Here is a 26,851-nt window from a genome sequence, read left to right on the forward strand (position 1 = left end):
ATTGGAGTGCCTGTTTGAGCTGCTGCTAATTTGCTTCTGATCCAGCTTCCTGCAAATGCATCCTGGGAGGCAGCAGATGATGGCTCAGGTGCTTGGGCCCCTGCCATCTAGGCTCCTTGTTTTCACCTGGCCCATCTTTGGCTGTTGTGGGCTTTGGGGAGTGAACCAGTAGCTACAAGATCTCTCTCTTTCTCTGCCCTACACACGCCTCTCTCTGTCACCGTACCTTTCAAGTAGATGGAAATAAATAAACTTTTTTTTTTTTAAAAAAAGGATTTAATTTTGAAGGGGCTCTCTGCCTGACAATTATCGGGAAAAAAAAAAAATTCTGGAAAGCAGCTGGTGAGGACTGCCTGTTGAGACAGACCTAATTTGTGGTTATTTAGGAAGGCTAACGTGGGAAGAAAAGACAAGAAATATATGTATGTTCTCAAAGACAAATACTTAAGCTTGAGGAGCCCTCAAAATGTGGTCTCTTCCTCCCCGGATTTCCTTTGCCCACTTCCAAGCTCCAGTCCGAGATAACGTCAGTTGCCTTGAACTCCGCAAGTAAAAACACGCAAGTCACTAGGTGGCAGTGACGCATCGTTCTCCGCACGCAGCCGAGCCCTGGAACACTCTTATCTTGCTCCAGACGAGTGGATTTCGAGGTGTCAGGGAAATTGTTTTATTGGTAAAGGGCATAGTGTAATATATTCCTCTCCACCCTAGGCAGCCATGTAATGCCCTGATACATGCCCCTCTGGGCTATGGCCTGTTAACTATGCTTATTGGGTGTAATAATTAGCAGAATTTCTCACTAACAGGGGTACTTACCAACACCTCACACCTTCACTATGTTTTCGTACGTGATGGATTGTACATTCTGTGGAAAAAGTTGGGAAGGTCAAAGCTTACCCTCTGTCTAACAGGGCTACTTTCTGTGCATTGGTTCAGAATAGGTTTATATTAACTTGCTTCTGAGTGTCTTCAAACCAGAGGGGTGTGTAATATAAACATTTTTGAGCTTTTATGTCAGGGCCTAGTGATGGTTTGTAAACACAACACTGTTAATTTTCCAACTCGTAGAATGATAGAAAAATAAATGAATAGCTGCCCGAATAATTGGATGACACTTGCTGCTCAGAATTGAATGTGTTGGAAGCGTGGCATAGGAACAGTGGGCCCGCCGCAAGCACCACATTTTATGTTAAAATTGGAGGAGAAAATTACACATGGAATTTTTATTTTTTCCATGGTTGTAAGTTAGGCCTCATTTAATTCCTTGTGGTTTTACAATCCCTCTTTAGGCTCCTAATATTTCCACAGCAACAATTTTAACATTTACTTCAGAACACAGTCAGAATTAACTGACAGAAGACCAAACAGGGGAAAATAGGTTTAAAGCAGGAAATACTTTGGTTGGAGCATGGACTTACCCTCTATGGCCTTAGGCAAACTGTTGCTGTTCTCTGAGCGCCGGTTCTCTCATTTCTCAAAACCGAGACTATACTACTCACTCCTTTTGTCATCTACTGCAGATGAAAATGAAATGAGAACTCTTCCGAATATCGTTACTTACATGAGAGGACCTCAGGAAATTTGTGGAAAAATGGAACTAAGGAAAAGTTTGTTTGAGTATGCAGTGTTTTTGGAACTCCATGATTTTTTTTTTTTTGACAGGCAGAGTGGATAGTGAGAGAGAGAGAGACAGAGAGAAAGGTCTTCCTTTTTGCCGTTGGTTCACCCTCCAATGGCCGCTGCGGCCGGCGTACCGTGCTGATCCGAAGCCAGGAGCCAGGTGCTTCTCCTGGTCTCCCATGCGGGTACAGGGCCCAAGCACTTGGGCCATCCTCCACTGCCTTCCCAGGCCATAGCAGAGAGCTGGCCTGGAAGAGGGGCAACCGGGATAGAATCCGGCGCCCCGACTGGGACTAGAACCTGGTGTGCCGGTGCCGCAAGGCGGAGGATTAGCCTGTTAAACCACAGCGCTGGCCCATGATGATTTTTTTTCATAACTGACATTTTCCATGAACTTTTTGAAGGCCCCCCACCTTGTATTTAAAGCTCTAGCTCTATGTGAGAAGTTGCTGTACTTACTCAAGAACACTCCAGGGATTTTTCTTCCTTGATTCCAAGATGAACAAGATGAGGTATAAAAATTTTAGAGAACGGATTAAAGTAGTGTATGGTCTGAGATGTCTGCATTTGTACAGGCACCTTGGCCTGGCTTTGTTTCCAAGTTCTCCTTCTATTTCTTTGACTATGTATCCGTCTTTTCAGTTGATTGTTGTGTTTTGACCTAAACTCATTCTATATGTTTAGATTTAGTTGCAGGAAATAGGAACTATGTAAGATAGGGAAAGAGGTTTGTGTAGTCTTCAGGAGGAACAAGAATGTTGGGTTCAAGGCTGAGCCTGTAGAGGAGGGCTTCTGGAACAGTGTTGCCTGCCTGTCCCCCTCAGGAAGCCATTGCTGGAACTATCATTGATTTTTTAAAAGAAGTACCCTCCTCCTCTTTGGCGTTTTGTTTTCCTTTTTCTTTTTAAAAGTAATTTCTTTGAGAGCAGAGAGATGGGGGGATGGAGGAGCAGAGAGAGAGAGAGAGAGAGAAAGAGAGAGGGAGGGAAGGAGAGAGAGAGCACACTCTGATCTGCTGGTTTACTCCCCAGATGCCCACAACAGCCAGAACCAGAATCGGAATCCAGTTCTTCCTTCTGAGTAGTATTCAGATCGCAGTTACGTGAGACATCACTGCACCTGTAGAAAGCTAGTGGAGCTGGAACTGGGACTTGAACCCAAGCACTCTGATATAGAATGCAGACTTCCTAACTAGGCTTCACTGCGGGACTGTTGATTTATAAGAATATAGAACTCTAGCTGCAGCTGGATTAGCAAGGTACCACTATTACAGCTGACGTTTGATAACTACCAGGTTTATGGCTAGATCCTGGAATGTTGCTGTAGAAAACCCTAGTGGTTCCATCATTGTGTTGCCCTCAGAAAAAGTAAAAAATAGCAAAATGATGACCTCCATTTTACTTCTGCCTTCCAAATCTCACTTGCAGCCATTGAATTGGTAGAGGTATTCAAATCTAGAACCCTATTTGCAAGGAGCTCAGAGTGTACTTTTGATTGTTCTGTCCTCTGCACCATAGGTGGCACAATAATAAATTGGAAGGGCACTGAGTACCAGTCCATCTTGTCAACCTCTCTCCCTAGTGTGTTTAAGATAACACATCTTTACTTCCAAAAGCACAATAGCTACCATAGTAGTCCCCCAGTAGATGTGTTGTTAATGACATTGACTTTCTTATTTCTGCGTGTGGTCCTTCTTTCCCATCACCTTGTCTTGACATGCTGTTCAATTTCAGCTCTATCCACCTCCCTGTAACTCTTGATTCTTTTTCATTTCCATTGCTATCTCCTTGTTCAAATCCAGCTCATGTCTGCCTGGGCTTTTTCAATAGTCTCTTGTTTGGACTCCTGGCTTCCAGTTTTGGTTTCTTTTAATTCAACTTTTCTATAAATACAGAACAACAAAAACAAAAACATGCTTCCATTGGGTTCCTGCCATTCTCAATAGCCCTTTGTGGTTCCTCATTACATTCAGGATAGAATCCAGGTTACTTAACTTGACTTTCAGGATCTTCCACAATCAAGGTACAATCTATCATTCTAGCCTCATCTTTCATTTTTCCCCTGGCGAAACTGAATTTTAGCCAAAAAAATCTAATCACCAGCATCTGAGTATGTCTTGTCCTTTACTAACTTTTTAGCTCTGCTGCCTTTATTACCAGCTTTTAATTTTTTACTTTCATCTTTTCATAACCTCGATCTCTTTGGCACATGGTTTTTTTCCCCTCCTTTCGGCATAGTTCTTATAGCACTGTTTACTAAGACGTTTTAATTTTATTACCTGTATTGTTAGTTTTCTTTTTATGAATGCATATCCTCTTTGTCATTGCAGACAGTATAAATATTTGTTATGGATTGATTGATTTGTTGATTCTTCAAGGCTTAGACATCCCATGCTTGGGAGAAAGAGGATGGTGGGGGTCTGTGTTGGTTCTGAAGCCATACTTTAGCTGTGTGATTTTGCCCTTTTGATTTCTAATGAAAGAACAAATTAACTATTTGCTTGGAGCAAACTAATGCTGTGTTTTGTGGATTTAGTATTTGAAAAGGGCCCTGGGAGGAGAGACCCTGCCGTTGAGCTCCTTATCCCTGTTTGCCAGGCTGGATGAGCTCCCTGTCTATACCACTGCAGCACAGTTTGCTTCATTGCGGTTGTGAAATAGCAATGGAATTTGTCTGTGGTTTCTTGCCAGAGAGGAGGAGGAAGAAAGGATTCTGAGTAAATCAGACATGCAAATTACCAAGGCCCATGGGCCTTAAGCAAATTACACAATGAAGTCCAAAGAAATTCAGTTTGTCTTCTTTCTTCTTGTTTTTGCTGGCTGTGTGCAAGAAGACAGCCATTATATATATATATATATATATATGTATATATATATATATATTTGCTTTAGGCCAGAGGTTCTCAAATTTTTGGCTTCAGGATCCTTTTATATTCCTAAAAATTGTTTTAGAATCCAAAAATCTTTAAAAAAAAAAAAACTACTGGAATTTACTGTATTAGGAACTAAAGCAGAAAAATAAAAAAACAAAAACCTTTATTCATTTAAAAATAGTAAAAAAAATCCATTACCTACTAACATTTTTTCTATAAAAAAATGGCTATTCTCCAATATAAAAAGTTAGCAAGAAGAGTGACATTGTTTTATATTTTCTGCAAATCTCTTTAATGTATGTTTTTAATAGAAACTGGATTCTTATACCTACTTTTGCATTTTGTCATTGTCTTTTTTTTTTTTTTTCTGGCTACAAGCTTATTTAACACAAAATAATCCCCTCCAACTTTACTGGGGTGGCTGACCGCGTCCACGACCAAATCCACCTCTAAACTGGAATTCAGTTGCTGACCCAGCCCCAGCCGCGGCCTTCTTGTCGGCACCAGGGGGCACAGCGCTTCCTCTGTAAGTGTCTGTCGGCTTCCCCTCTTGTGAATCTTGCAGGCGGCTCCCCCTCCAGACCCTCGGGCCTAGGCCTGCAGGTCTCGGGTCGGCTGTGGCGCAGGGTGGCAGGCACGACCTCGGGGGGCAGGTGGAGGTAGTCCCGGAGATACTGGATGCCCTCGTTGGTGAGGTACCAGTAAAAGTGTCTCCATGCGAACTGCTCCTTCTTGTAGCCTCGAGACTTGAGCGACTGCGTGGCCTTCATGATGTGGAGGTTGAACACGTTCTTGTCCGCCAGCCTTGGGTGCTTCGGCATATGCACGTCCTTTTTAGCTACCATCACCCCCTCCTTGAAGAGGCGTTCGTAAATAGCAATGCGATTCTTCTTGGGCATCAACATCGCGGCGGTTGTAAGGGTTCGGAGCCGAGGCCGGAAAGGTGTCATTCATTGCCTTTTATTGTTTTGCTTGAAGTATGTGAACACAATCCAGCCTCATACAGACACTAATGGAAAAGGGGACTATTTTAATTGCTTATTCAGCTATTAAATAGGAATATTCTTCTTTGATGTTATATCAAACCTCAATAAGCAATAATTTCTTTTTAAAATTATTTTTAATTGACATGATATATAAATATATGGATGAAACTCAATGTTATGATACATGTGGACATTGTGGAGTGATTTAATCAATCTAATTAACATGTCCGTTACTTGCATACTATCATTTCTTTGTGGTGAGAACACTTAAAATCTACCCATCTAGCAATGTTGAAATACGCAATGCATTATTTTTCACTGTTGTAGACCACTAGAACTAACTCCTGGTGACTGAAACTTTGTCCACTTGGACAAGCATCGAGCCATGTCCACATCTCCTCTGCCCCAGTCCCCAGTAACCATTATTCTACTCTCGATTTCACTGAGTTCTGCTTTGTTAGATTCCAGATATAATCGAGATCATGCAGTTTTTGTCTTTCTGTGCCCAGTTTATCTCACTAGCAAAGTGTCCTCTAGAGTCATCTGTGTTGTCACAAAAGGCAGGATTGTCTTCTTTTTAAAAGCTAAATAATATTCTGTTGTATATGAATGTATATATCACATTTTCATCAGCCAGGTAATAGTTTCTTAAGGATTAGTTGCAATGTAGAATCTTAAACTATATCAGTTAACTTTTCCTAGGTTGTTATATTAAAGTCTGTTGATATTTTCTACACTTTGAATGAGTATCTTATTCATGCAAAACTTGTCATAACATATTTTGGTCACTTGGAAATTTATTGGATCACCAAGTTATGTATATCTTTGAAAAACTGATACATTATATTATACATTGTAAAAAAGACTCACTCTCACTATTGATTGTATCACAGAAATCTTTAACTACTGGGGACTTGCCACTCTCAAGGTAGCAAAAAATTTTTCAAATGTCTGATTTTTGCTTGAAAACTTGAATTTTATCATTGGCAGCCAATATAGTCAGTTGTTTTTCTTGAAGTGACAGGCTGACTTCATTAATTTTTGAGAAAAAGTCTGCCAGATACCCAAGTCTCACTCACAAAAAAAATGTCAATCAGCCATTTTTTCAAGTAAAAATGATGTTTCATGGGGCTTTTCTTTGACACAACCATTTTACTTTGGTATTAATGAGAAGTGTTTTATGTATACTTCTAATTTTGTCACACAGAATAATAAAAGAACAGCTACTTAAGTTCAGGCTTTAATAAAACCAATAATCTTTACTTCTTTGACATACTTAAGTGAAGCTTTCTTTTCCTTTTTCTCTTTTTACTGGAGTGCGTGGTAAAATATACAGTGATAACTGAATTGCTGAGATCTCTTCCACAGTATGGTGACTATAGTTCCCAACCATGTCTGCTTCAGAATTACCAAGAGTAAATTGTAAATATTCTCACCATAAAAAAAATGTAAATGTGCGAGTTGATGTTAACCTAGCTTGTTTGCTCATTCTGCAGTGCACACATACATCATACCAAAACATCTTGCTCCCAGAATATACAGTTTTTGTCAATTAAAAATATGAACTAAGAAAATTGACTTCTAGTGCAAGTTTGCATCCTGACTTGATTTGTGCCCAGACACCTGCAATTTCATTTGAACCCTCAAAGGAAATATCAACACAGTGAGCAGAGCAACTAATAGTAGTATTATGAAAATCATATTGATCTTATTGATCACATCAATCCCTTGCCAAACTCCAGCATTAGAATAGTTAGGAAGAGTGGAATAGCAGTTTTGTGCTCATTTCCTCTTTACCCTGAAACTTAGGCTGAGGGAGGCAATCTAGGGTAGAGAATTTCTCTCCTGTTCTGGGGTTGCTTTTAACTGAGGGTTAGAATTCCTGGGATTTTATTTTTTTTGAGTTTAAGAATAGCACGAAAGAGATTTTTTTTTTTTTTTTGGACTGCCTTTGGTGATAATTAATGTTTAGCTTAAATCAGTGTGATTGTGGTCTTATGTTGTTGTTCTTGTTAGAAAAATAATGAATGACCGGGCCTGCAGTGATCAGTTCTTTGTGAGATGACTGTTACTGCTGTAGGACCCCCTTTTTGGGACATTTGTAAGGAAAGCTTTCTCTAAAAAGGAACCTATTTTGAGCAACTTGGAAAACTCCTTTCAGTCAGTTGGCCTCATTTACAAACCTTTGATTGTTTCATTTGTTTGTTTGTTTGCTTGCTTACTTATTTATTTATACTTGGAAGGCAGTCTCTCTGCTTCTTGAATCCTTGTCAGATCTCCGAATAGCATCCTCCCTCCGCTGGTGTGGCTATAGCCTGGACTGGAGGCAGCAATTAACTCTCATGTAATAGAAGAATCCCAATTTTCCAGTTTCTTTTTTTAACTTCTTGTGTGGTTGGGGCACATCATTGAAACAATTATTACATTTACTCAGGAGTTTGTCTTTTCTATTAAAAAAAAATTCCATCTAAGTGCCTTACGGTGAAGAGGAGGAGATTGTGTAACCGGAGTCTCCTCCTAACTGGTGTTTATTGTTCAAGAAGACTGATCCCTTTGTGTTGCGGCTTGGCACACAGAAACGGTTTTAATTTAACAGCCCAGCTCCTTTAATAGATCAATTCTCTATTGTGTTTTGAATTTGGTGCCCTCCCAGTTCACTCTCTAAGCTATGGACTTCTTTGGAGAAATTGGGGCCAGGGTGTCAAAGAGCCTTAGCCTTTTTGCGCAAGATTTATGGTCTTATCTCAAACTTCTGTTTCATTAACATTACATAGGGAAAGCATCTAACATTTGCAAATGCTATGTGTTAGGTGCTCTGCTGGGTGTTTTATCCATCCTCATCTAATCCTAATGAAGGTTCTCAGATTCTGAGTCTGTGCCCTTTCTCCACTTCTGTGGCTGCCACCAGAGCCATGCTACCAGTAGCTCTCACCTGAAGTGCTTTACCCATAAATTGGTCTCCCTGCTCCTCTCCCTCCCATGGTCCATTCTCCAACCATTCATTGGACTCTTTTGAAAAATGTAAATCAGATTGTGTCACCTCTGTGCTCAAAGCCCTTCAATGACTCTCTGTAACATAATGAGACCCTCTTGCTCTGGCCTTCAAGTCTAATACGATGTGGTCACTCCTCATCTACCTCTCTCCCCTTGCTCACCCACTGTACTACAGCCTCTCTGGCCTTCTTTCTGTCCCTGGAAGCTACCAAGCCGATTCTTCCTCAGGACCTGTGCCCCAGCTGTTCTTTCTACTTGGTTCTGGTCTCTTGTGATTTGTGTCTTGTCTAAAGTGACATCTGCCCGATATGACTCCCCTGACTTGCCAAGCTACTACAACCCCCACCCCTCACTGTGTCAATATGTTTTATTTTCATTAAATCACTGGATGCAATGTCCAGTCAAGTTTTGCTTTTAGATGGTCTGTGTTTCAGTCATGGCTCTACCACTTAACTGTGTGACTTTAGGTGCATTATTTAACTTTTTGGTTTTTTTCCTCTATAAAATGGAAATGATGTATTTCCTTTGAACTTTCCTCAACAAAATGGAAATAATGGGGCTGGCGCTGTGGCACAATGAGTTAAAGCCCTGGTCTGCAGTGCCGGCATCCCATATGAGTGCTGGTTCGAGTCCCAGTTGCTCCACTTCCTATCCAGCTCTCTGCTGTGGCCTGGGAGAGCAGTGGAGGATGGCCCAAGTCCTTGGGCACCCACATGGGAGACCTGGAAGAAGCTCCTGGCTTCAGATCCACTCAGCTTTAGCCATTGTAGCCATTTGGGGAGTGAACCAGAGGATGGAAGACCTCTCTCTCCCCCCACCCCCACTCTCTCTCCCTCCCTCTCCCTCTCTTTCTCTGTCTACCTCTCTGTAACTCTTTCGAATAAATCAAATAAATCTTTAAAAAAAATGGAAATAGTGAACTCCTCTGTTGTGAAAATTAAGTAAATTAATATTTATTATCTTATAATTGTTAGCTATTATTTTGCCATATTCAAATATTTTCATATTTTGTTGCTTATTAATTTGGCCATTCTTTTGTTTCTTTTACCTAGAATACACAGTTGTACCTAGATCTAGTTGCAACTAGAACAGTGGCACACTGTTGTCATTTACTGATTTTTGTGAAATATCATTATCCTTGTTTTAACAAATTGAGTCACTGGGTTTTGGAGAAAGTAACTTATGTAAGGTTACACTGCTTCTAAATGGCAGTGGTTGTGGGATTCAAACGGAAATGAGGTTGAGAAGACCACGTTCTTTCCATTGTGCCATAGTAATGAAGTGGACATTTCTTTCCTTCAGATTCTCCCATGTTTGGCACATGGTTTTCAGGTTGCCTTTGTATGTGAATCCCAGTGTGACTCAAGAAATGGAAACAGCCATTTGTGTCATTGTGAAAGATCAAGGCCAAGAGTTAGGAATGTGAGGTCTAGGTCTGCTCCCCAAAATCCAAGAAGACGTAGAAGCAAATGTACCTGTACCCTGACTCCTGCCTTAAGGGTGTGAAGGATAATGACCTTAGAGGTGGACTACCTGAGTTTTGAAAGGGAAGAATCCCTAAAATCATAAATGTTCTTTTTGCATCTATTCTGGTGGACAGAGGCAGATATTTAAAAATTAAACTATTGACTCCTGCGGCCTTTTGAAGTCTTAGGCTTGAGTCCGTCTGTCACTGACAGCACATGGTTATGGCCCACGGAGGCTTCGTTGACTCATTCTTTTCAGCAGGCTCCCCCGCCCACCTGCCCCCTGTAAGTGAGTATAGCACAGAGGAGAAAATGTCGGCTCTGGAGACTGGCAGATCAAGGCTCAAGTTTTTGCTGTGCTACCTCTTGGCTGTATCTTGGCAGATTGCTTAACTTCTTCAAACCTCTGGTTGCCTTGTTTATGTAGTGGGGAGTCATGTCACAATGAAATGAGAGAACTTGTCTGAATTATCGTGTAGTACTCTCCATTTGACCCTTTTGAGGATCTGATGAAAACTATGGACCCGACTCCTGAAAAATTTCCATGTACCTTAAATTTTGCATTTAATTTATTTAATTTTATGGGGTTCATGAAACATCTTAAACCTAGCTCAAGAATTTGTGCTGGATCGAGGTCTTTATGGGAACAGCTTGTGTTTTTGTTTTTGTTTTTTTTTTCTTTCCTATGATTTAGACTAGTGCTTGGCTTCTTGCAGTCTCTTAATAATGTTTATTGAATAAAAGGATTTGACTAATTTCTGGATTCCTTAATCACTTGGGGCCCTGTATTTGATTTCCTTTGCCCTGGGCCGTGTGGCAGTGCCAGTTTCATAACCTCGTCTGGGCACGCCGGTAGCCATTGCGTCGTGGCCATAAATATCCGAGCCTGTGGTTTTGCCTTAGGTAAACTACAGTGGACTCATGAATGCTCGGAAAATATTTTCAGTTAATAATACCGTGTAACTTTTGTCAGCCAGCAGTTGAGGAATGACACTTCAGAGAATTTGAGCACTACACTGAGCATGACCATCACAGTGTGTGAGCTTTTGCTGATGCGTCCTTTCTAATAGAATATAAAATCTTAGGGCTAGAAAGAAAGCCTTTGGATCATTCGTTTCGTTTATTCCAGATTGATTAAGTGATCTGGCCAAGGCTACTCAGCTGGTAGTTAGTAGCAGCATTCACGATAAGTAACTCCCTCCATCCCCTCTTTAACTCCCTCCGCCCTGCCTCCGAATCAGGTGAATGATTCCTCAGCTTTTCTAGTTTCAGTAACTTCCACTGAATTCTGAGTTGCTTAAAAATCTTCCAGGCAAAACGCAATCATTTTATTGCCAAGTGACATGCATCACTGTTTGAAATTGGCTTATTTATTTATAAATGGTTCTTCCAGCCTCTTCCTCCATCCTCCCCAAATATAAACTCCACAAGAGCAGGACTGTCTGCCTTACTCAACTCAGTATTTGTAAAGCCTTGGACATAGTAGGTGGGTGATCATTTCTGCTGAATGAATGAATGAATGAGGAGGAGTTTCCCTGGCAGTTGTGATAGTGTCAGAAGAGCTGGGATTTTATCCCACCATTGTCAGTAGTTCAGCAAGCACTGATTGAACCTACTGTATATTGGATAGTGATCTAGGCACAGAAATGAATGAGATATTGCTCATCCTCAAGGAATTACAGTCCTTTTTTTTTATTAAGATTTTATTTATTTTTTAATTTTTTTAAAGATTTTATTTATTTATTTGAGAGGTAGAGTTAGAGACAGTGAAGGGGAGAGACAGAGAGAAAGGTCTTCCTTTTGTTGGTTCACTCCCCAAATGGCCACAACGGTCAGAGCTGTGCCAATCCGAAGCCAGGAGACAGGAGCTTCTTCCCAGTCTTCCATGTGGGTGCAGGGGCCCAAGGACTTGGGCCATCCTCCACTGCTATCCCAGGCTATAGCAGAGAGCTGGATTGGAAAAGGAACAGCTGGGACTAGAACTGGCACCCAAATGGGATGCCGGTGCTGCAGGCAGAGGATTAACCCACTGTGCCACTGCGCCACGGTGCCAGCCCCTATTTTATTTATTTGAAAGGCAGATCTAGGGAGTATGGGGAGAGGTGGTGGTGGAGAAAAGCTCTTCTGTCTTCTGGTTCACTCACCAAATGGCTGCAGCAGCCAAGCCTGGACCAAGCTGAAACCAGGAGCTTCTTTCAAGTCTCCCACATAGGTGCAGGGGCCCAAGAGGACTTGGGCTGTCCTCTGCTTTCCCAGTCCCATCAGCAAGATCAGAAGCGGAGCAGCCCAGATGCCTGTGCTGCAGATGGTGGCCTAACCCGCTATGCCACAATGCTGGCCTCAGGAGTTACAGTCTTAACACAAAAATAACAAATTCAAGAGTAGCAGAGTCAATTGGGCCTGCAGTAGTTTTAAAACTTTTAATCTGAATGCATGCTCCATTACTTCTTATGCCTTTTCCCCACATGCTTTGCTCATTTTACTGTCTGGTTTTAATGACTTTGGAATTCAGGTTTCAGGTGCTGTAGATCAGTGGTTGCTAAACCTGGTTGATCATCACTTCACCTTGGGGACGTCAGAAAAAAACTCAATGCGGATTATCTAGATCCTACTCCTGGAGGTGATGAGTTAGTAGATCTTGGGTGGCCTTGGAAGCTGTAGTGAAAAATGATAACTAAATAGACATTTGAAATGAGCAGCCAAATCTAGCCAGATATCTCTGTTTTATAGGTAAGGATTGAGTGTGAGTCCTTGGTCTTCGAACCTGGACCTGGGTGTGTATATTAACAACATCTTCTCCCTGTTCCAGGGGGCTCTGCAAAGGCTATGTATGCTTGCTGCCTGTACACACACACTCTCAAGGTCAACTTCAAAGAAAGAATTTCTAAACTGCTCATATTCCCATTTGGCTCTCCCCTTTTATTTATTTATTTATTTTTAAAGATTTACTTATTTATTTGAAAGTCAGAATTACACAGAGAGACAAGGAGAGAGAGAAAGACAGAGAAAGAGAGGGAGGTCTTCCATCTGCTGGTTCATTCCCCAATTGGCTGCAATGACTGGAGCTGCGCCAATCTGAAGCCAGGAGTTAGGAGCTTCTTCTGGGTCTCCAAGGAGGATGCAGGGGCCCAAGGACTTGGGCCATCTTTCACTGCTTTCCCAGACCATAGCAGAGAGCTGGATTGGAAGTGGAGCAGCTGGGCCATGAACCAGCGCCCATATGGGGGTTCCAGCACTGCAGGTGGTAGCTTTACCCACTATGGCACAGTGCCGGCCCCTCTCCTTGTATCTTTTCACATATGGGGATTAGTTTTTTATTTGGACTCATCAGATGAATTGGATACCTGGTGACTTTTAAGAGTCAGTACTTTATATTATGGAGTAAGAGTGAAGATTTTGTGGTTTTCCAGGTGTCCTCGTCCCTGAGTTGTGGACTGAGAGCCAAACATATCTCAGCAGACCTGAAAATAGGTGAGCTGTCAAGGTGCTGGCAGTGATAGGCTCCTCTGGGTGGGACTCAGGGCATCCCACCAGCAAAAAAGAGACTAGGCTTAAGTGATTCCACATTTGGGTTTTACTTAGTGTAATTGCTGAAGTGCTAAATTGGGTGTGACAAATCTAACAGGTAATTGCCAAGTGGGTTTCATTACCAGTCATTGAATAGATAAATGATGTTCCTTATATTACAAAATAAGCCAAACGAAAGACAAAAACTTAGACTATATTTGGAGGTAGAATTCACATATTCCAGATGTGTTCACATATGTAAAACTGTTTCACTGTACCAGCTAACTTAGTTCACCACTGTCAAGGTGATAACATGTAATGTGGAAGTGCAAAGGGTGCAGAAGTGTGGGTGGAGGAGATATGAGAAATTATAAAAGCAAAGGTTTTTTCTTACAGGAGTGCCATATATTGCCTTTTTTTTTTTTTTTTTTAAGGATTTATTTATTTACTTGAGAGGCAGAGTTACAGACAGAGAGGGAGAGACAGAGAGAGAGGTCTTCTGTCCACTGGTTCACTCCCCAAATGGCTGCAATGACCAGAGCTGAGCCAATCTGAAGCCGGGAAGCAATAGCTGCTTCCGAGTCTCCCACATGGGTGCAGGGGCTCAAACACTTGGGTGATCTTCTACTGCTTTCCTAAGCCATCAGTAGAGAGCTGCACTGGAAGTAGAGTAGCTGGAACTAGAACCAGTGCTCATATGGGATGCCAGTACTGCAGGCAGATGCTTATTCTACTACACCATAGCACTGGCCCCAAATACTGCCTTTGAATGACACTCAGCCCTAAATATTAGTGTTAGAGCTAAGCTTTTTTTTTTTTTTTCTTTTTTACATTTTCATAGCTTATACGTTAGTTATATGTGTAAAACCACTCTCAATAGGTTTCATTCATTAGTAACTGAATTTAATGATTTTTTTAAAGGCATATTGAAGCACAATAAGAGCTAAGGATCACATCCCTGTCTGGGGATGCAGGGACAAACAGAACAGAGCATCAGTGACACAGAGGGATATTTGCCTCTGGTTCACTACCCTGTTCCAATATCTAGAACAATACCTTGTACACAGGAGATTTGAAATCATTCTGGATGAAAGAACAAAGGAGGATATCTTGGTCTGTTCTTTCATGGAACTACATTCTAATACAGGAGACAGACAAAAATAAGTACAAATAATTAAACAGGATAAATGGCAGATAGTGACTAGTATAAGGGCACTCATTTTGATAGAATGGCTGAGATTTGGTCAGCCTGGGAATGAACTGATGAGAAGGAGAGTTGTGCAAAGCTGGGAGAGAAAGTGTTATTCAAACTGAAGAAAAGCTTGCATGAATGAGAGAATGGTGAGTGACACAGAGACGTGCTACGTTTAAGAAAGATTGTCATGATAGAGAGTGTCGATTTTATGGTACATGCAGTAGGAGGTCGTTAATAAGGCAGAAAGTTTTGAGCAAGAGAATGATGACACACTTTTGTCTACTTTTTTTTTTTGTAAATGATTGTTCTGATTGTGGTAGAGACCACTGGCAGGGGACAAGAGAAAAACCAGGGGTAGGCTTATAGGAGTGTCATTGTTAAGACGTGATAGTAGCTTGCACCCAGAGGTTGCAGTTTAGATGGGGAGAAGTCGATGGATTTGATATTTTGGAATATTAAAAGTTGTTTGGTCATCTTAGATGGTTGCATTAAGGAGGTGTACACACATACACACACACTTTTTTCATGACGAACCCTCTCTAAAATGTTTGTTGTCTTGTAAGATTATTGGGTGCAAATGAGAAAGTGATTATTTTTGAACGTGGAGAGCAGAGAGCGAGCTGTTGCCTGCGCTGCTCAGGGTAGTTCACTGCTGTGGTTCTGTGGCTCCAGGCATTTTTGACAGCATTGATTAGGGAGGAGGGCAGCGCACTCTGTAGCTTTTGGCAGATCAGAGCATAATGAAAATAAAATCAGAAAATTCAGCTCTGGCTGTTGAATGAAGTAGATTCAGAGGAGATTATCACAAATCTAGTCTGTGAGATAATGTGTTTCTTACAAACACAAACATCAGTTATGCATTTGGAATTTCTAAATTATTCTAGATTCCTTTTGACTGCTGTGAATTCAGTGATCCATTTGGATAGTCTCTGTTACTATGAAGTTTTAATAGCTAACAGTCAAAAACAGATTGGAAGAACATAAAAGTGAACCGAAATGCTAATCACTGCTACTCTGAAACCATTAACTTTAAGCCGGTTATTCCTGAACTACTGTTGGAACATAAGATGGCAGAGAGGTTAAGTGTGACTTGAGTATTTGCTATTTAGAAACCTCTTCCTTATGGTAAACAGATGCCTTCAGTTTCTAGAGCAGGGACATTTGCTTTATAACCTGCATCACCTGTGGCCAAAGGGAAGCAGTCAGGGGAAAATGGGGTGAGACAAAGCAGACTGAACAGGGGTTCCTCCTGATGGAAGATACAACTAATATTTGCTCACTTATTTTGATTTGGGTAAACAAAATCACCCTGGAAAAGACCACAGATAGGCACATCTGTTACCACTCATTTTACAGATAAGGAAATTAAGAATTTGCCTGATATTAAGCACTAGGTATACATTTTCACTTGTTGCCCAAGTTAAATGATCAAGTAGAATTTTTTTAAGGTCTTATTATTTTATGTGTCAGGTTGTGGAGGAACTGTTTTCAGGAGAAACCCAACTGTTCGTTTTAGGCTGACTTGCAGGTAGTTTTAGCAGATTAAATTCAAGCCCTAAGGTTGAACAGAATGGGGGTTGACATTGGTAAGAATGGGAGATTAATGCTATGTTGGCAGGTGAGATTTTTTTTTCTGACCTCCTCCTCTTTATCTCAACTGCAAGTCTGTTATGTTTAATCATATAAGCATCTTTCATCTTAGACTTATACAGCGTCTCCCTGGCAGACTAAGTACTCAAATGAAATCATAGTTGAATCAAGCTAATAAATATACGAGGGAGGGCCAGTGAGTCTAGACTCCATGGTGAGTGATAGAGGTGCAGGCCAGGCAAGGCCACTGGGATTATTTGTTGCTGCTGGTTTATGGAAGAGCAGACCCAGAGATGTGTGTGCAGATGTCATGTAATTCTAGTGCTGGCCCCTTCTCTTCCTGTCCCACTCAAGTGTCCTTTCTTCACTCACCCATACATTGTGAGCATTCAGAAATGGCATGCTTTTGTTTAGAGTAGCAGGATTGGTGTGAAGATGAACAAAACACAAAGCAGGCCATGTTTCTTTTCTGTGAAGTGATGGCTGTCAACATTTACAAAGTGTGTATCCTGAATTAGGAGTTAAAGTCACAGATTCCTGAATTTGGGAAATCATGATAAGTCTTCAGGTCCAAAGGTTTGTAACTTATTTCTCTTGCAGCTTTCTACTTTTCTCTACTCTTAACCTCCTGTTTTCTTGTTAACCTCTTTGGCTATGTGCTATTCTGTTTTTGATAAAAAAAATAAAACCTAACTCTATCTCCACTACCCTGTTTTGTTGGGAAATACTCCTAGCTGTTGTTTGTTCTTTTTCCTTCCATGTCTATTGTGCCTTTTTAAGGTCATGGGGGCGGTTACCTGCCTCCTCCCCCATTGTGAGCATGGAGGCCTTGAGCATGTCTCTTACTTGTACTTAACAAGTACTCTATGCTCTGTCAGTCAATATGTAAATACATTGTATTTTCCCATTCATGCAGTAAGAACCAGGTGTTTGAATAAACTAATTAGATGCCAAATTTTATTTTGGAAATGAAATGTTTTAGTTTAAGACAGCAGCACATTTTTTTTTTTTTAAAAGATTTGTTTATTTATTTAAAGTCAGAGTTACAGAGAGAGAGAAGGAGAGGCAGAGAGAGAGAGAGGTCTTCCATCCAATGGTTCACTCCCCAGTTGGCCACAATGGCTGGAGCTGCGCCGATCCGAAGCTAGGAGCCAGGAGCTTCCTCTGGGTCTCCCAGGAGGGTGCAGGGGCCCAAGAACTTGGGCTATCTTCTGCTGCTTTCCCAGGCCATAGCAGAGAGCTGGATCAGAAGTGGAGCAGCCAGGTCTTGAACCGGTGTCCATATGGGATGCTGGCACTGCAGACAGTGGCTTTACCCACTATGCCACAGCACCAGCTGCAGCAGCACATTTGAAAGCTGAAATATATTGCAAAGTGATTAAAAAAAAAAAAAGCTTTTTAAAAATCTCCTATAGGAGTCTGTGTTTTGGCGTACCAGATTAAGCCACTGCTTGCACTGCTGGCATCACATATTGAAGTGCCAGTTTGCAGCCCAGCAGGCTACTTCCAATCCATTTCCATGCTAATGTGCCTGGGAAAGCAGCAGAGGATGGCCTATGTGCTTGAGCCCCTGCCAACTTCATGGGAGACCTAAATGGAGTTCCTGGCTTCAGCTTGGCCTTGAGCTCTGGCTGCTGTGACCATTTCGAGAGTGAATCAGCAGATGAAAGATCTCTTTCTGCCTCTCCATGTCACATTGCCTTTCAGATAAATAAAATCTTAAAAAAAAAATCTCCTGTAGCTATGTATCTGAAAATTATTTCATGGAGCCTATCATGGTTACCTACCTGTATATGTTCAACTATGTACAGATAGTCATTAAGATACCCTCTGAGTCAAGAACTTTGTGTACTAGGTTACAGCCTAAATTGAATTTGATGGATGAGAGAGATACCCTGAAAATGGAACCATTGGCATAACCTTGGTATAATATCACTAGCAAGCAGAGCTGTAATGAACTGCAACATGAGCTCAGATCAGCAGAGTTTTAAGAGAACACAAGCAAAAGCCACCCCCGACCCCCACCCCAAGACACTGGGTTATTCTCCAAAAGCAACAACTACTACTTGTCTTTTCAGAGAGTTGTCATGAAGCTCTAAGACGTTTTGTGGTTTACACTTAATGTGAGTAGGATTCCTCTGCACCCTCAGCCTAGAAAAACTTTATAGTTCTTTTGGAATTTGATGAAAGTTTCCTAACTTTGAAGCTAGAGGACACTCTCATTTCTGATTAGGCAACTGTTCACATTTCTGCTGCTCTAATTTCATGATGCCAAAAAAAAATTCCTGCGTGGTCACTGTGTTTTGGAGAGCAGTATGTGGCCTCAGATACTTAAGATCATTCTAGTTTAGAAATCCTGTCAGTTACATGTGAGCTTTCTCAAACTCTTTGATTTCTTCCAATTTTCCATGTTCTTTGCTTTTCCTTTCTGACCTTCACTCACTGTTCATAGTGTTTGGAACACTTTCTTTTTTACATTGTGGTAGAATAACAAGTAACATAAAATTTGCCACTTTAACCATTAACAGTTTTTTGTTATTAATAATTGTAAATATTTATGGGCTGCAGTGTAATATATCAATACTTGTATACAGTGTGTACTGATCGAACAGGTTGATCAACATTTTTGTCTTCTTTGACATTAACTTATGATTGGCGGCTTGGAGTTTTCTGCTGTTATCGGGTCAACAGCATTATGTACATTCACCTTGTTGTGAAATCATCACCTCTAGCCAGAACTTTTTTGTCAGTTTACACTGAACTGTGTCCATTACACAATAAATCCTAATTCCCACCTTCCCCTACTCTGCCTGTATGTTGGACTATTCTGGGTATCTCATATAAATGGAATCATACTGTTTTTGTTCTTTTCTCACTGCCTTATTTCACTTTGCATTTTACCTTCAGGGTTCATCGGTGGTTTATCAGCGTAGCGTATGTCAGAATTTATATCCATTCTTCCATTGATGGACCCTTGGGTTACCTCTACTTTTCGACTATTGTGAATAATTCTACTATGAAAACAGATGTGAAAATACCTCTTTGGGTGTCTGTTTTTAATTTTCTTGAGTATAAACTCAAAAATAGAATTGCCAGATCATAGGCTTGTTCCATTTTTATTTTATTTTATTGTGGAATGGCCTGTTACCCATAGTGGCTGCATCATTTTACATTTCCACCATGGTGTACAGGGGTTAGAGTTTCTGCATGTTCTTACCAATATTTGTTTCTGTTTTGCTTGCAGGTTTTTTTGATAGTAGCCACCCCAATGGGTGTGAGGTGGTATCGCTGAATATTTTTGACTACCTTTCCTTTCCTTTGTTGTTCAGTTCTTAACTGAGATGTGACTTCTCCTGGGTCGCCTTTCACGAGAGCTAGCTGTCCCAGGTTAGGCCCTGAAGCATCAATCTTGGTTTCTTGTATCATAGACCTTCCCACATTTGATTGCAATTTGCTGGTTTAATGTCTGACACTTCTATCATGTGTTGAGTTCCCTGAGTGAGTGTAGGTGCTATGTCTGTCTTGATGACTGTTGTTCTCTTGGCACCTGGCTATCAGCAGAGAGAATGTCTGGATTGTGCACCTTCAGGTTTAAATAAACATCCCTATCGTGTAGCCTGGGCTTTGTAGAAAAGATATGTGAATTCATTTCTTAGCTTTGACATTTACCAGCTTTGCAGTCTTGAACCAGGAATTTTATGTCTAAATCTTGGTTTTTACCTCTGTAAAATGGGAATAATGATATCTGCCTCACCCTTGCCAGAATTTTTGTAAGGATTAAGAGTTAGCAGAGCTGAAAATCGACTGAATCCTACGGTCAGTAAATGTGAATGAAATGAAGGAGACGGAGCAAGGGACTAGAACTCAGACTTTTTAGTCTGGCTGGTGATGACGTTAACTGAAGATTGAAAAACAGGAGAGACCGATTTAAGAAAGTCAGGAAAGGAAAATGTTGACTTTGATTTTGATCTTATTGAATCTCAGGTTCTGGTGGGGACTTTCATGTTGTAATATCCTGGAGACAGTTTTAAATATAGGTTTGGGCTAGAGATGAGGATTTGAGAGTTATCTGTAATGAACTCATTTTAAGAAGATGAGATTGCCTAAAGGAACAATGTTTTTAGAGTGAGAGAGGAGGAAGGCGAGGCAATGTCTGCTATTAAAGGCAGAGGAGGAAGAAAAGTTGGAAGTGGAGAATGAGAAGGGAGCCTAGGCTGGAGCAATAAAAAAGGAGGGGAGGTTATAGAAACCACAGGAAGAGAGGATTTTGAGAACAAGATGCAGGTAACTATGCTCAGTGCTGAGAAGATAATGCTGGGTTTTAGCAGGTGAAATTCATCACTGGCCTTGGTAAGAATTGAGAATGGTAGTGTAGAACCAGATGGTAGTACATATCAGGGCAAAAAGAGTCAGTAGGAATTTTGGGTACTTATATTAAACTGCTCTGCAGGAAGTGTGATAGGAAAAGAAAGGATGCAGATGGAGAAACTGAGGCAATGGAAGTTAAGTACCTTGCTTAAGGTCACACACTTACTAAGTGGCAGTGGCAGGATTTGAACTGATAAGATCTCTTTCTGGAGTCTGGGCTCTTCATCATTATTTAGGCTATATCCTTCCACCTTTGCCCTTGTGTTTGGAGCCTACTTAAACAGACATTCAACATTTGCAGTTGAAATCTGAGTAATGCAGGGGCAAGCTTGGTCCTCTGGTTATTATGTTTTGCACTTACAGAATCATGAAGTTACATATGTGATGGTTGCAGGTCTTGGCATATTTGCAGAAGGATAACTTTATTTGACTTCTTGTACACTTTTTATGAGACAAGCTAGCAATGGTAATTTTTGATTAGTGATAAAATTAGAAGAAGAAACTTGAGAACATAAAATGCACATTTGAATTAAAGGTAAGTACCTGATGATGGAGTTGCAGGGTTGGAGGCAATGCTTCTGTGAAGAAATTGTGATAACAAAGAGTGTGTACTGACTTGCCAGAATCCTAGGAATGAATAAATGAAAAAAAAACTGAAAAAATCTACTTTGTATTATAGACCTCTAAAATAGTTATTAAGTAAATGTCATTCTTTCAGGCATTCTGGTTGAAATTTTCACTGCTACTAGAAGAAACCTTATAGCTTGATATAGTTATGCAAGCAGCTAAGGAATTTTTGTTGTTACTGTTAAAGTAACACATCGGGTCTTGTGTAATTCAGTTGTGTGGTTACACATGGGGGAGTATTTACTGATTATGCAGCACTTACTTTGGACACAGCAGAGAGCCAGAGAAGGACAGTAGCGTGCAAAGGTTTAGTAAATGACCAGTCACGGAGGTCACTCACTGCTGACTTTACTGTGACATGGTGTGCATCTGTTTACCCACGGCACATTGTTTGATCAGTGCTTAATTTTTAAAGCTCTGTAAAATGCCAGAGAGAAATAAAAAATCTTGCTGATCTCAAGTGCAATTATTTACAGTTGGACTGCTAGCAGGAAAGTGCTAAGGTTGATCATACTACTGCTAAGCTGCCAAGACTGGGGACTCTCAGGGAATTCTGTCCTCTGGCCTTTGAGTACACTTCCAATGTATAAGATTTCAAGATGGAAAGTACCCTGAAATATGATTGAGAGAATTTGACTTTTTTCATTTGAGCAAGTGTGGCCAAGAGGAGGAGTTTCTCCTCTTGGAAATGTCAAGGGGTGTATTATTAGGTCCTTGGAGCTAGATAGGCAGAATGGCAATGATGGAGGTTTAATGAAGTTCCGTAATCTCTCTTTTATGGTTTGGAATGGTGTTGCCTTTAGTCTTGTTTTCACTTACAAAACTGTTTGATTGTGAGGAGGAACCTTGGGTAGAATTATTTGGAACTGGTTTAAAGAAAATAGAGTTTGTTATAGTGAATGGGATCAAAAGAAGATAGAATTGTTAAATGCGTTTATTTTGGATCAAAAAATTTTGGACATCTATGCAGCTTTTTCAAAATACGCATTTTTGAAAATGTGAACTTTTTGAAAATTTCTCATATTGGAAATTTCACTTAATTATTAATTTAAAATAGTACTTTCTTGTTTACAAACCAAATATGAAACTGAAACTCTAGGTAACAACTAATGAGCACACAAGGAAGAAGAACATAAACTATGATGATCCAGTATTAGGGACTCAAAAGGGGATGTCCTAATGGTATCAGTGATTCCCGAGAAGAATAAGGAAATAGGATATATTGGAGAACTAGCTTAGATGAAGTGGACGTACACAAAGAGGTTTCCATGTGTGTATGGAGGAGCGGAGTTTAGCCTGCTGGTAAAGATGCCCACATCCCCCATCGGAGGACCTGGATTTGATTCCTGGCTCTAGCTCCTGGCTGCAGCTTCCTGGCAGTGCAGATCCTGGGAGACAGTAGTGATGACTCAAGTGCTTGGGTTCTTGCCACCCTTATGGGAAATCTGTGTTGTGCTCCCAGCCCCTAGCTCCAGTCACTGGCCATTGTGGATGAGTGAGAAGTGAACCAGTGTATGGGAGCGCTGTCTCTGTCTGTCTTTCTCTCTCTGTATCCGTGCTTCTCAAATAAATTAAAAATTTTTAAGTTCATGGAAAATACACATTATCTTTTAATCCTATTTCTCTATAAACTTTTTGAATCCCCTCCTATACTGAGAAAATACAAGTTACTTAAATTGCATCTAGAAGATGTAAAAATATAAAGCAGTGAAAGTTTTATATATTGATCCAGCAACCTTGCTAAACTATTTTATTAGTTATAGAAGCTATGTAAAAATGAATTCTGTAGGATTTTCTATAGAGATGCTTATGTCATATGCAAATAACATTATCACCTATTTGAAGTTTATTCTCACTTTGGAGACCTTTTGTTTCTTTTTCTTGCCTATTGTACTGTACAATCTTGAATAGTAGTGATGGAAGACAGCCTTCCTTTTTTACTGATGTTAATGTGAAGTTTATGCAACACTGGGTAATGTTAGCCATAGAATTTTTATACAGATGTTTGTCAGGATGAAGAAGTTTCCTTTTTTGCCATCTGTGTTTATCAGAGTTGACCTGGGCCTGGAGTATTTTCTAATACTCTTACTACATCTTTTCAGTTTTTTTTTTTTCTTTCTCTTAGTCTGTTGTTATGATGAACTATATTATTTTCAAATGTTAAATCGAACTGCCATTCCTTAGCTAACACTTGGTTATAATGTATTACCCTTTTAGAAGTTTTGTTGGATTAAATTGCTAACATTTTGTCAATACTTCCTCTTTCCTTTTTTTTTTTTTTAAAGATTTATTTATTTTGAAAGTCAAAGTTAGAAAGAGAGAGAGAGAGAGAGAATCTTCCATCTGCTGGTTTACTCCCCAGATGGCCACAATGCCCAGTACTGAGCCAGGCCAAAGCTGGGAGCCTGGAGCTTCTTCTGGGTCTCCCATTTAGGCACTTTCTGCTGCTTCCCCAGGCACATTAGCAGTGAGCTGAATCAGAAGTGAGGCAGCCAGGACACCAACAGGCACCCACATGGGATGCTGGCGTCACAGGTAGTGGTTTTACCTACTATGCCACAATGCCCCAGTCCCTATTTTATCAAAACTTTCTGCATCATATATATGAGGGATATTGGTCTATAGTTTTCTTACAACTTTCCTGCTTATTTTTGGATTAAAATGACATTACTTTTCTGATTGAATTCGTAGAATTGGTATTATTTCTTTTATAAAGCTTGGAAGAATTAATCAGTGAAGACTTTTGAGTTTGGAGTTTTCTTTGTGGGAAGTTTTTAAGATATAGATTTGATTTCATTAATAGATATGAGACTGTTCAGCACTTCTACTTTAGTGAACCTTGTTAATTTGTGTCTCTCCAAGAATTTGTCTATTTTGTTCATGTTCTAGAACTTAACTAGCATAAAGTTCATAAATACCCTTTTATTATCCTTTTAACTGGTATATTGAAATTTCTGGTTTTTTTTTTCCCCCTTACCAGTCTGACTAGAGACTTTCAATTTTCTTTTCTCAAAATTCTAGTTTTTGGCATCATTGATTTTCTTACTTCTCTGTTTTATATTGCCTTGATTTCTGCTGTGATCTTTCATTATTTTGTTTCTTCTACTTACTTTGAGTTTTGTTTGTTCTTCTTTTCCAGTTTGTCCAGGTGGAAGCTTAGGTAATCGATGTAACCCTCCCCTCTTTTAAATAATTATTTTATTTTAGTGTGGTATAAAAGAGACAGGGCAAGCAAGAACACGTGTTCTAGAGCTCAAGAGGAACAGGAAATGCTCTCCAGGAGGATGCAACTCCATTCGGCTCTCCCTCGTAGGTGGCAGGGACCCAAGTACTTGAGCCATCACATGCTGCCTCCCCAGGTGCACATTAGCAGGAAGCTGGATTGGAACTGGAGGAGCCCCTATTTGAACCAGGCACTTGGATATAGGATATGAGCATTGTAAGCAGCAGGTTAACCATTGCACCAGTCACCACCAGTTTTCTTTTTTTAAGGCAACCATTTAGTATCATAATTTTCTTTGCACATCTTATTTTATATGTGTACTACAAGTTTTTGAAATGTTGTATTTTCATTTTTATTTGTGTAAAAGTACTTCCAGTTTCCCTTTTCTTCTTTGATCAATGGATTATTGATTATTTAGTAAGGAATTAGTTTTCAAATATTTGGGAAATTTTTTAGTTACGTAGGTATTTCTACAAGTTTATATATAATTGAATTAAAATATTATTTTGGTTGAAAAACTTTTTAATACAGTGAAAATGTGTGCTATGAGAAAACTATGCATAAATATGTCAAAATTTTTGCACCAAAACAAACTTAAGCTTTAACTTCCATTTTTAATGAACTTTTTGAGGTATCTTTGGATGTCTGCTACTGATTTTTAATTTAATTCCATTTTGTTAGAGAACTTTTTAGAATACTTTGTTTCTTTTCGAACATAATTGGAGCCCCAGATATGGCTGTTTATTAAAATTTTGACTACAGCTGTGGAATTATCTATTTCTCTTTGCTTGTTCAGTTTTTGTCATGTGTATTTTGAAGATATATTATTAGGAAAATATATATTTATTGAGGATAATATGTTCTGTTGATGAGTTGACTTCTGTATCATTAGAAATAACTTTATCGCTTGTAATATTCTTTGTTCTTAATCCTATTTTGTCTAGTATTGTTTTAGTCAGTTCAGCTTTCTTTTGATTAGTATTGCTGGCTGAATGTTTTATTTACTCTTTTACTTTGTTAGTCCTTTTGTTGTTGCTGTTGTGATAAGGTATGCATAACATACTATTTTCCATTTTTTTTTTTTTTTTTTTTTTTTAGTTTTTGACAGGCAGAGTGGACAGTGAGAGAGAGAGACAGAGAGAAAGGTCTTCCTTTTTGCCGTTGGTTCACCCTCCAATGGCCGCTGCGGGTGGTGCGCTGCGACCCGCGCACCGCGCCGATCCGATGGCAGGAGCCAGGTGTTTATCCTGGTCTCCCATGGGGTGCAGGGCCCAAGGACTTGGGCCATCCTCCACTGCACTCCCTGGCCACAGCAGAGAGCTGGCCTGGAAGAGGGGCAACCGGGATAGAATCCGGTGCCCCGACCGGGACTAGAACCCGGTATGCCGGCGCCGCAAGGCGGAGGATTAGCCTATTGAGCCGTGGCGCCGGCTCCATTTTCCATTTTAACAATTTTTAAATATAAAGTTCTTGCATGTACAGTATCTATTAAGTACATTTGTATTGTGTTGATTCTTTTATTTTAAAACAGTTTGTTGCTTTATATTTTAAGTGAATTTCTTATGAGTAGTGTATGGTTAAGTGTTGCATTTAAAAAATCAAATCTAATAGTCTCTGCATTTTAACTGAGTTGTTTTGATTGATTGTTCTTACCATTTTACTATATACTCTTTATTCTCTTTTTTCTCTATTTCTGGCTTCTTAAGATTTTCTTTTTATGATTCCATTTTATTCCCTTTGTTGGCTTATTACCTATAACTGTTTTGTTATATTATGATTGTTTTAATGTTTGTAATATTTGTCTTTATTTTGGCCCAATGTTCCTTGAAGTAGCATTATTGCCCCTCACATACAGCACAAGAATCCTACAGCATACTTTAATTTCTTCTAGCCTTCTTAATATTGTTGTCCTACATTTTACTGTTACATATTTTATAACCTCTATAATAAACTACTTTTACTTTAAATAGTCAGTTACTTTTGATAAAGACGTAAATGATAACGAGTAAAATCTCTTTGTGTTTTCTGTGTAGTTACTATTTCTGGTGGTCTGCATTCCTCTATGTAAATCCAGATTTGTATCCAGTGTCATTTTCTTTCTGCTTGAAGGTCTTCCTTTATTTCATGGTGAAGGTCTGCTGGTATTGAATTCTTTCTGCTCTTATGTATCTGAAAGTGTTTATTTTGCCATTGCTTTTGTAAGATATTATGGTATTTCCCCACCACTTTTTGGCAATGTTCTTTCCACAGGACTTCATGTTATTCTCATGGTTTGTTCTTGGGTAAATAGTACGTCTTTCTTCTCTGACTGCTTTTAAAACATTTTGTTTTTCATTGTTTTTAAAAAAGTTGATTGTGATGTGATTTGGTGTTATTTCCATCAGTTTTTTGTGTTTGGATTCT

At 39.9% G+C, this 26,851-nt stretch overlaps 1 protein-coding gene and 1 pseudogene across 3 annotated transcripts in view; one reads left to right on the plus strand and one right to left on the minus strand.

Moving 5' to 3' along the window:
- The window catches only part of FTO (FTO alpha-ketoglutarate dependent dioxygenase), a 413,000-nt gene that overhangs the window by 79,690 nt on the left and 306,459 nt on the right, over positions 1–26,851 (plus strand). The window lies entirely within an intron of this gene.
- LOC133748505 (small ribosomal subunit protein eS10-like) lies at positions 4,866–5,398 on the minus strand (annotated as a pseudogene).

This window comes from Lepus europaeus, chromosome 19, assembly GCF_033115175.1.
Source record: "Lepus europaeus isolate LE1 chromosome 19, mLepTim1.pri, whole genome shotgun sequence".
NCBI lineage: Eukaryota > Metazoa > Chordata > Mammalia > Lagomorpha > Leporidae > Lepus > Lepus europaeus.